Source organism: Chinchilla lanigera, unplaced genomic scaffold (assembly GCF_000276665.1).
Source record: "Chinchilla lanigera isolate Chin_1 unplaced genomic scaffold, ChiLan1.0 scaffold00089, whole genome shotgun sequence".
Lineage (NCBI taxonomy): Eukaryota > Metazoa > Chordata > Mammalia > Rodentia > Chinchillidae > Chinchilla > Chinchilla lanigera.
The window spans coordinates 4,225,490-4,235,792 of NW_004955490.1; the positions used below are offsets into that span (position 1 = coordinate 4,225,490).

The window sequence follows — 10,303 nt, forward strand, 5'->3', positions numbered from 1 at the left end:
TGACTTATCTGAATGAAATTTTTCAAAATATATTTTTCCTGCAGATAATAAATGGTCTTTTGGCAGGGATGAGGAAGGGAAGAACATTTTTGGGGAAAGACAAATATAACATTTGAGGACATTTATCTCAGTAAGGATTTGTTGGAGGGTGCTGTATAATCCTTTCCTCCCTTGTTACTCTTTGTTATACCCAGACCTAAGAGTCTAGCAATGACTATCTGATCATTTTTTTCAGCAAAACAAACAAAAATCCAAAAGCAAACAAACAAAAAAATCCTACAACAAACCTTGAGATGCAGAAAGCAGGAATGTCTCATCCAAAGCCAAAATCATTCAATGACAGAATATCAAAATTATTTCATTTCTCCTTTAAAGTACAATTAGATCTTTTTGTCAAGGCCACATTTTGACAAAGTTCTTATTTGTGTGCAATTTAATCCTGGAGTGTGAAGGGGAGGGTGGGAAAGGTGCTCATGTATGATGTAGAATTCCTCGTCGTGAGAACATTTTGACATAATTTTCTCTTGATATGGGGTCAGTTTATCATTCCACCTTTTCATTATACATCTGTTAGTAAAATATTAATAATACAGATATAATATATGCATTGTTTTCTTACTAGATGTGTTTAACTTATCTTCTGGAAGGCTGCTCCTTACATTGAAACAGTTTCTTTAAATCTCTTGTTTCATTTGAGACAAATTTGATGGGCTAAGATGATGAAACCGTTGCTCTTTTGGGAAAGGGATAGTGATCTTCTGTTAAACTCTCACAAGGTTTAGCTTCATGTCAACATAGGCGATTCTTTAGGGCCAAACTGATGAGTTAAAATTTGTCTTTTTCTTGTGATGCCCTCTTGAAGCACTCATACCTTCAAAGGGAAATTCTCCTTGTTTGTTCTTAGAGCTTCCAGGGATCTTGTATTTCTAACAATGGCATCATATGAATTTCTGTGGTCTGAGGTTTGTTGAAGGCCATGCGCTCTTTGGTTGCTATGGAAACCTGCCCTCCCAACCAGCTGTCCTTTCCTATATTCTTTTCAAAGAGTGAGTCTCTGACCTCTTACATATCCCACAAGCAGAGTCAAGCTGAACATGAGCAGTTTGTTGTTACACGGGAAACTTCCTGTAGGAAAGCAAGCTCTCCTGCACATCATTGTACAAGGGGTCAATCAGATCCACTAAATCTCACTCTCATTCTGGCTTTAAGGAGTGGGGATTCGACTCTGCATCTCTACATCTGTAAATTGCGGGACACTTTCTGTGCTTTCGGAGGAGATGGGGGAGATGACATGTTTGAGCCGAAGGAGCATTGTGAAGAGCAGGATGAGGAGAATGGCCAGAAGGCTCAGGAATAAACCCACGTACATGTACAGGTTGGAATACTTGTCCGAAGTGGTGTCAACCTCTGTGGCCAGAGTGGGAAAATGAGCCCTCCCAGTGAGATTTCCATGGTACTTAAATTGCAGCTCCGTCATCACTCGGTACTTAAGTTGACAACTCTTTGATTTCTATTGCCTTTGTGGCATTCCAGGTCACTTATACTGTCTCTGAATATACTTGTGTTCTAACAATCCGATACAAACCAGTCACTCTGGAAGTGAAATTATAGTGCACAGAAAAGAAAATAATAATGTTCTAAATTGGTAATTTCTACATGCTCTCTGTCCTCTAGCACAGTAGGCACCTCCCTCCCAAATAGACGTTATCAGAATTTCTTAATCAATTAAAAACAGATCTTTAAAAAATAGATCTAGAAGTAAAGCTTTATTTCTCACTCTGCTACTCTTATACTGATTAAGTGTGGTGAAACTGCTTTATAATACTGGAATGGGGACAAGAGTCTCTTAGAGTATCATATCAGACTTTTACTCTATTTTGGTAGAGGGGAAAAAGGGATCCCTCTTATCTACGGCCTGTCTGTATGTGTGGACTAATTACATGAATGTAATTGGGTGTTTCGGTGAGGAGACCTTCTAAAGGCATTTACATATTTCTGGGTCATTATGTCTGAGTTTTCACCCCTACTTGTCTGTCTTTCTGAATCGTCCCTAAGGATGGAGACGAAAGTTCTTGCCCAACTGCATAGCTTAAGGGCTGTAAGTCTAGAGGACATGAATTTTCTACAGCCTTCTTGATGTCCCTCACTGTAGGTTGGAGGGGAAATGCTGTTGGACCCGGTAATTCTCAGATGGAGGAGGTCTTAGAGATGCTCATAGCAGTAGGCCTAGGTTCAGAAGATTTGGCTTCTAAGATTCTTCAACAGACTTATTTTCCTGGAAATTAAAAAAAAAAATCGAAGATAAAATATTCAGGTCTCTAAGAGAAATGGATGAAAATATATTTTGAAATAGAAATGAACATGGTTTGCTACAAGCAAGTTAGTTTTAAAATAATGTAATTTTCCATAATTTTGAATCTCTTTTTTGTGCATATGTTGTCCTGGGGATTGAACAAAGGCCTTGTGCATGCTAGGCAAGTGCCCTACTTCTGAGCTATATTCTCAGTCATTTTTGCTTTTATTTTGAGAACAAGGTCTTGCTATGTTGCCCAGGCTGGCCTGGAACTGGATCCTCCTGCCTCAGCCTCCCGAGTGACTGAGACTGTAGAGGTGTACCCACCATGCTTGGCTGAGTATCTTTTCTCCTTACACAGGAAATAGCTATTAAAAGGTTAAAGAAAAATCCTGATCACTAAACAGCAATTAAAAACTAGGCTAAGTTAGGACAGTGTTTTCTGTACTAATGGACCATAAGATTCACCTGGGGTAATCTTAATATGCAAAAACTGGGTTATAAACTAGACTTTTGAATCATAATTTTCAAAGTAGGGACCTGGGCACCACTTTAAAAATTCAGATTTTATTGAACTGGGATGGACCCCAAATGTTGTTATTTTTTAAAAACTTCCCAAGTGCCTCTAAATTGCAACCAGGACTGAGAACACTGATCTGGCTTAACCAGGAAAGCCTATCACTGAAACAAAGTAGACCTAAATTTAAGAGTTTATCAATCCCTGGGTTCCAGTGCCAAATTGGACTTTAATGTGTCATGGAATATTTAAAAATGCAGGTTTCTCCCAATTTTGCTTTTGTTCTCTCTCATTTAGGTCTGCAAGGTAAGAACATGTATTATTTTCAGTATTTGTAGGCCAGAAGGAATTGAGAGTCTATGTTTTTGCTGAGCAAAACAGCATCCTTCATTATTAGACAAGATAGACCCTTGTCTTTATTGGCAAAAAAAAAATCCAGTGTGAAAAATGGTCAACCATTTACTGTTGAAGTTTCTCAAAATGATTTACCTTGCCATTCCAAACATTAATTTCAAATAAAATGAACAATGTAAAGCACCATCACCTGTCACATTTCTGTGTGCAATTGTAGCAGATTGCTGACAATGTAGCTTAGTTCTGTCTCTTGTTAACACACTCAAGGAGAGTTAATAGAAACAGCTCCAACAATCTCATTACTCTTCCTATCATCTTTAATTTTGCAACTAGCCTGGAGCACTTCAGTTTAAATTTTATATTCCCCACTCTACATTACTATATTTTCTGTAATCTGCATGTCTTTAGTCTAATTAGTTATGAGGTGTGATTAAAATGCATGGTGACATTTAAATTTTTAAAAAAATTATTACAGTAAAAGACACATTGCCCCTAATATCTACCTCCCCCAAATACTTGCCTTTACTTTAAATACACTTATCCCTTTGTTTTTACGACTTTCTGAAGAAATTCCGGAAGTCTTCTTTTGTAAGTGTCTTTAAAAAGTACAATTAAAAAGTATAGTGAATGCTGTTTCTGAGTGCCATTCAAAGGAAATACAAGCTCTTAAAAAGTCTGGGACTCTGCCCCCTGCAGCCACCGCGGGAAGGGGCCTAGGACTCAGGAAGCCTAGGTTCTCAAAACATTTTAATGTTTTTCAGCTTTACTGAGGTGCAATTGACAAGTAAAAATTGCATATATTCCCCCCAAAAAACCCTCAAAACAACCAATCTGGTGTGTCCTCATGGGCCCTTTTGACTAAATCTGGCACTGTGCAATTTCTGGCTCTTCTCCAATGTCAAAATGACCGTAAAAGGTAAACATTTTGAATAGATTCAGAACATTGAATTAGCCAGGACAGCACAACTAAAGGTACTCATGAAAAAGGACTTCCAAAACTACTTAGCAAATGGCAAGAATGATGTAATAAGTATGTTTGAAGTGAGGGGGAGGACTCTGAGGAGGAATTAGCAACAATGTGTCTCTTACTGTAATTTTTTTAAAAAATTAAACATTCAACATATAATTCAGTCACAATTCCTGTTGCTCCTATCAACCCTAGAAAGCCAATTTGTTTGGAACAAACAAGACCAAAGGCAGGGTTTCTCTTTCTATGCTTTCTGGACAAATGGTGTAGGATGCTATGCTTCAGGGTACCTCCATTTTGATTTTTGTTTTTTTTTTGGCAGGGAGAGATCAAGGTCCAGGAATATGCTTTTTTATTCAGTTCTTTATACACAGAGCATTGAGCATTTATTGATTTTTCTCTCCAGAAAGTCCATCTGAAGAATTTGGCTAATCTGTTTTTTGATTGTTTGGAAGTCCTACTTTTTAAAAGTATTTACACTAGTGTTATTGGTTGAATTTTATGGCCCAAAAAGATATCTTGATGTCCTCCCCCACCCAGTACCTGTGACTTTCATCTTATTTGGAAGTAAGTTCTTTGCAGATGTAATCAAGTTAAAATGAGGTCACTAGGTTAACTCCACTCTACTGACTGGGGTCCCTCTAATCCAATGACAGAGTTACCCAATGAGAAGACAGAAACAGATTGGAGTGATGTATCCATAAGCCAAGGAATGCCAAAGATTTCCAGCAAATGCCAGAGGCTGGAAATGGGGAAGATTCTACCCTCCAGACTTCAGGGATGTGTGACCCAGCTGATGCCTTGACTTCAGGGTCTTAGCCTCCAGACCTGAGAAAATAAATTTCTGTTGTTTTATGCCACACAATTTATGCAACATTGCTATGGCAGCTCCAGGAAGCAAATACACAGAATAACTACCCTGAGGCCTTAGGGTTTTGGGACCTTGGAGGCAGTGTTTATCAGTGCGGGCCTTGGGAACACCTTTCATCAGTTTTAGTATATGTGTTGCTAAAAAGGGCACCCTTTTCATCAGAGTAATGCACCTGGTTGGTGCGTATTAAAATGCAGGTTCTCAGGCCTTTTCTCTTGCTTCCTAGGTCCTATCTCTGGAGATAGGACCTTGAAATCTGTTTGTAAGGAGGTATCCACTTATGGTTTTTAAGCACATATATTAGGCTTTTTGAAAATAGTATATACAGTATCTGGGTTCCTCCTCCAGAGGTTGTGATTTATTAGATATGTGTGAGACATGAATATTTTTACTGTTTAAAGCTCTATAGATGATTATGATATGCAGTTAAGGCTGAAACACTACTCTCCAAAACAGAACCTAGCATTTCAATCAACTTCGGAACTCTGACAGTCCCAGACAGCTCACACAGAGGCATCGTTTGATCTCATCTTACCCCCAGGTATCAAATGTGTTACATATATAGTCAGTCTGAGCAACCTTCCTTCCACTACCTCTTCTCTCTGCAGCTACTTTCATTAAGAATGGTATTAGCACAGAGGTAAGAGCTTAATGGATTTTTCACCCCTGTATCTCAGAAGTTACTTTTTCACCTGCCTTCCACAAGTGGAAGCAAACCTATACACTTCCTGCTAAGGTAAACCAAATGAGAGGAACCTCTACACTATTATAGTATCTTTTCATTTCTCCTTGGAAGTCAAATTCACAATTGGATAAGTTATACTTATTGGCTTATGGCACAGTTGTCATTGGTAAATGCAGGCGCTCTTTAATTTGTTTACTTAATAATATAATGAACAGCCATAGACAAACACTATTCCTACTAATTTTCAGTGAGAATAATAATTTACATGATATCTACTTATGTTGTCCATTTATCTATTTCTTTATTTATCTAAAGAAATAACCAGTGCCCTGAATTTTGTTAATCATTGCCTTGCATTGATTTACACACATACGCAGGCATGTGCGCGCACACACACACACTCACACACAGACACACACACTATCCATGCCTAAACAATATATGAGCTTTTATTCAGCTTTATTTTTTAGAAGTGATAGGCTGTGTGTAATTTTTGACTTACTTTTTAAAACTACATTCTATTACTGTATAATTTATTTATGACTGTTCTAGTAGCATGAGAAAGGAATAAAGTTTTGGAATCCTATATGTTGCGTTTGAGGTTCCTTATTGCCTTTGGTATTTACTGCATTCTTGTTAGTTTAACATTCAAGACTGTCAATATCCAGGCAGTCTTGAATGATCTTACTTCCTTCCATTACCTTCCTTTCCAGTGAAACTATAATGCTCATTCTTAATCTACTTCCCTGCTCTCATGTTTTACTGGAAAAGTCCCTTCCATCTTTACATGTCTCTGCCTAGGGAGATGCTAGCATTCTTCAAGGTTCATGAAGCTGAATTTGATTTCCCACCCCAATTTAATTCCCACAGTTTTATATCTTTCCTAGAAGAATTACACTTGACTATATTATAGATATCTATTTGATGTGTTTTCCCTAAATCCTAACTTACAAATTTCTTGAGGATCTCTTTCAATATTCTTTTCTTTATACAGCTGTGCTTGCAATAGTTTCTCAATAATAATTGAATAGATGGGTGGATATGACTGAAGAAATGCATTTAGCACTGGCCACTTGAAGAAAAGCAGTCTTCTCTTATCTCTGTTGTGATTGCTTGTATAGTTGCCCCTTGGTATCTGTGAGCCATTGGTTTGAAAACACCCACATATACCAAAATCTAAGGCTCCTCAAAACCCTTCTATAAAACAACATAACATTTGCATATAATTTATACACATCTTCTAGTACACTTTAAACCATCTGTACATTATTTATAACATCTAGCAAGATATAAATGCTATGTACACAGTTATTATTCAGGGAATAATGACAAGAAACAAAAGTCTGTACATTTTCAGTAGAGGCATAGTTTTTCTCACATGTTCTTGGTCTGTACATTGTTGGCTGAATCTGTGACTGGTTGAATCTACAGATGCAGAATCCTAAGATATGGAGGGCTGACAGTAGAACCTGGAGAAGAGCCTGAATTTTCCTGTAATTTTCATTCCCCTGTTTGATGCCACACTCTCTTATTGTGTAAAGGAGACTAAATCCTAGATTATAATCTAGAATTAAGGAGTAACCACTCTGTTGAAAAAAACTTTACTTTTGTATTACTATTTCAGTTAAAAATTTTTAAAGAAAAACTACATAAAAGGAATGCTTTAAAGTTAAAACTCAAAGTTTAGAGAGTACAATTGCATCTATAGATGACTATCAATAATAAGTGATAGTACATTTCCTACCTTCTACTCAATTGACCTCTTGGGCCTGATACTTATTCATTATTCTATGAAGCTTGGAGAAACTTAGACAACAGTGATATCTGCTTCAGCTGTCAACTTCTTTAAATGTTTTGAGGGTTTGGAAAACTAATCATATAATTTCTAAAATTCTCTATTGTCTGTAGGTCACCAAACACCCTGGGTAATTTGGGTAGATGTATTGATTTAATTCCTTAAATCCATTATAGAATTTGAAATGAATAAATAAGCATTTAGGTCCTGGGGAATTATTTTTGTTACTCTGTTCCTGTAGTTATGGTTTCTTCTAATGAAACTTTCCAAACAGGATTGCCACGGCTTTCTTTGGTGACTAATTAATGAATTGCACAGATGATGTGATTACTCCATTAAAAGTTTTACATGAGATGGAAGGAAAAACAACCATACAATTTGAAAAGGAGCAGAAAATCTAGTTTTTCTGAGGGATCCGATTATTGTGGAAAGACCTTTACAGACTTATTTTAATATCCTACAGTCCTTTCTGTAAATAAATAAAAGTCAATTTCTAGTTTTTCAAAACTAGTTGAAAGTTGTTGGGGGATAAAGAAAACATCACGGAGTGGGAAAAGTGTAAAGAATTAGGAAAATTAAGGAAGGGAAGGGAGGAAGGGTGAATGGAAGAGGAGGAAGGGAAAGAAATGTGAGAGGTGAGTAAAGAGAAAGAGAATGACATGTGGGAAGGGCTAAAAGGTAGGAGAAAATGAGTGATTAACAGGAAGAGAAGTAGGAAAATATTGGGACAGAAAGGAGAAAAGGAGAAGTATGAAGGCAAGGGAAAGAGGAAAGACTAGTTTAATAAGTGGCAAATGTACACCTGACTATCCAGTTTTCTTGACCTCTGCTGAAAGTCAAAATACCTACAAGTGATGTGAAGGCACCTTTGGCTTTCTGTTTGTATGTTTTGTTATTATCTTAGTAAATAAAACCGGCAATAAAAGTCTTCTTGTGTTTTTAGTGTTGAGCATCGAAATGCCCAGCTCTTCAGTAATGTTTGACATGAGCATAACCTCACAGAAGCAAAATAGCATATGCCCCCGGATCATGAATGTTGCTCCTCGAAATGAGAAGGGAATATAAACTTTAGTCTTTATCTGTCAACCCCAAGAGGGATTCCTTGGCTGAAACTTGTTTCTAATGAAAGCAGCAAAGGTCTGCATAGGCCACAAGCTAGACTGACATTTATGCAGCAAACCTTTACTGAGTGCCAGCCGAGGCCCAGACACTGAGCTCAGCACTGGGAATATATAAGTAAATGTATCCTTATCCCTATCCTGATAGTCAGGGTGCTCCTAGTAATTATATTTACTTTCTTACTGACAAAGTTCGGAAAACCACTGGTTATTTTATATTTTTCTGCATGGCACTTGCCTATATATTTCCACAGATGAAATCCCCTCAAGTAGCTAAAGAAAATGATCAGTGGAAAAGAAAAGAAAGTAACATCTATCCATTGCAACAGCTTCCAAAAGTTAACACTATCTGTCTGTATCTTCCTAGTGAGGGAAAGAAAACTATGCGGAGTTGAGCTGTTAAGAATATTGAGCTCCATAGCAGCCTATGAAAATACAATTTCAGTAGCAAGCCATTAAGTAATAAGCTTTCACATGTGGGAGTTGCTTTATCTGCCGCAGATGATGCCTATTTGTCACACCTGCCAATAAATAAAATAATGCCGCTCACTCTACCATAAATAGCATCATCATATTTCCAAATTTCTCTTACCTTTCCTGGCTCTGGTTGGCCGTTTAAGTATTACCTTTAAAGCTTTCACGGACAGACAACTTGTTCAGGAACATCTCTGGAGTATCTGGAAAATAGATTGAAAGCTTTGTTTTGCCAGAGAAGCAGAACTATGCTCATGCAAAGTATGCCTTCTCTTTCATCTTCGTGAAGAGTCAGCCCTTTCCAGAAAAGCAGAGCAGAACCTTCTATTAGTTATTTAGAATGCCAGGTGCCATCTATGAGTTGGAGTGCAGTTGCAGATGCCTTTTTCTTATAAGCGCCAAAGAGAAAAGGGGAGTCTCTGGATGTGTATGCGCCTGCCGTCTGGCACACTTGAATGAAAGCAGGCTGAATTAGTTAAGTCCCCAGTTCCTCCAGCAGGCAACGGTTTAGTGTATGCAGGAAAGGTAACAAATCAGCTCTGCTCTGCCTTGCGGTGTGGAGCCCCAGAGAGAGGGAGGAGATAAGAGAACGGAAGCAAAGTTTGTAGAAGCCTTCCTCTTTAACCCTTTCCAGGCTTCTTCCTGAATCCATAGTATTAGCTAAGCCTCCCTCTGTTCATAAAAGGTGCTTCATATGTCATTTGAAAGAAGCAGATTTCTTGCTCAATTCCAGGGATTTTTTTTATTTGAGATATCACAGTAATATAAGTTTAGAATTGTAACCAAACATGCCAAGATGTGATGGTGTTTATTTTTACAAAGAGCATGTATATATGTGTATGTTTCTAGGACTGGGAAACTATTTTAGGCATTAAATCAATACATTTAGCATGGAATTTTTGTGGAAATAACATCAGCCTGAGTTTCTGGTTGAGGGTGTGAAATCTTTAAAGAAAGCCTACTTATGCAGAGATGCTTCATTAGAAATGATTCATCTACCTGTAGTTTAAATGCCCTTACTATCTTTTACATAGCAAGGGGAAGGAGATTACCAGTTTGGGTGTGCCTACTTTGCATAAAGCATTTGATGTAAAGAACTTCATTTAATTCTCACAATAACTCTGTGAGTTAGATTCCTCATTTTACAATGCGGAAACTGCGGCTCAGAGAGAAAATCTGTTGTGCAGTTTAGTAAGCCTGATACCAGCACTTGAAAACAAAGCAGAGTG

The 10,303-nt window shown here is 37.6% G+C and overlaps 1 long non-coding RNA gene across 1 annotated transcript; it reads right to left on the reverse strand.

Moving 5' to 3' along the window:
- Positions 1-1,751: 1,751 nt before the first annotated feature.
- On the reverse strand, positions 1,752-9,579 carry LOC106146662. Its single transcript, XR_001231204.1, has 2 exons — positions 9,193-9,579; positions 1,752-2,275 (listed from the first exon to the last, which is right to left on the reverse strand). It is a non-coding gene; the product is annotated as an uncharacterized LOC106146662 (long non-coding RNA).
- Between the last annotated feature and the right edge of the window lie 724 nt (positions 9,580-10,303).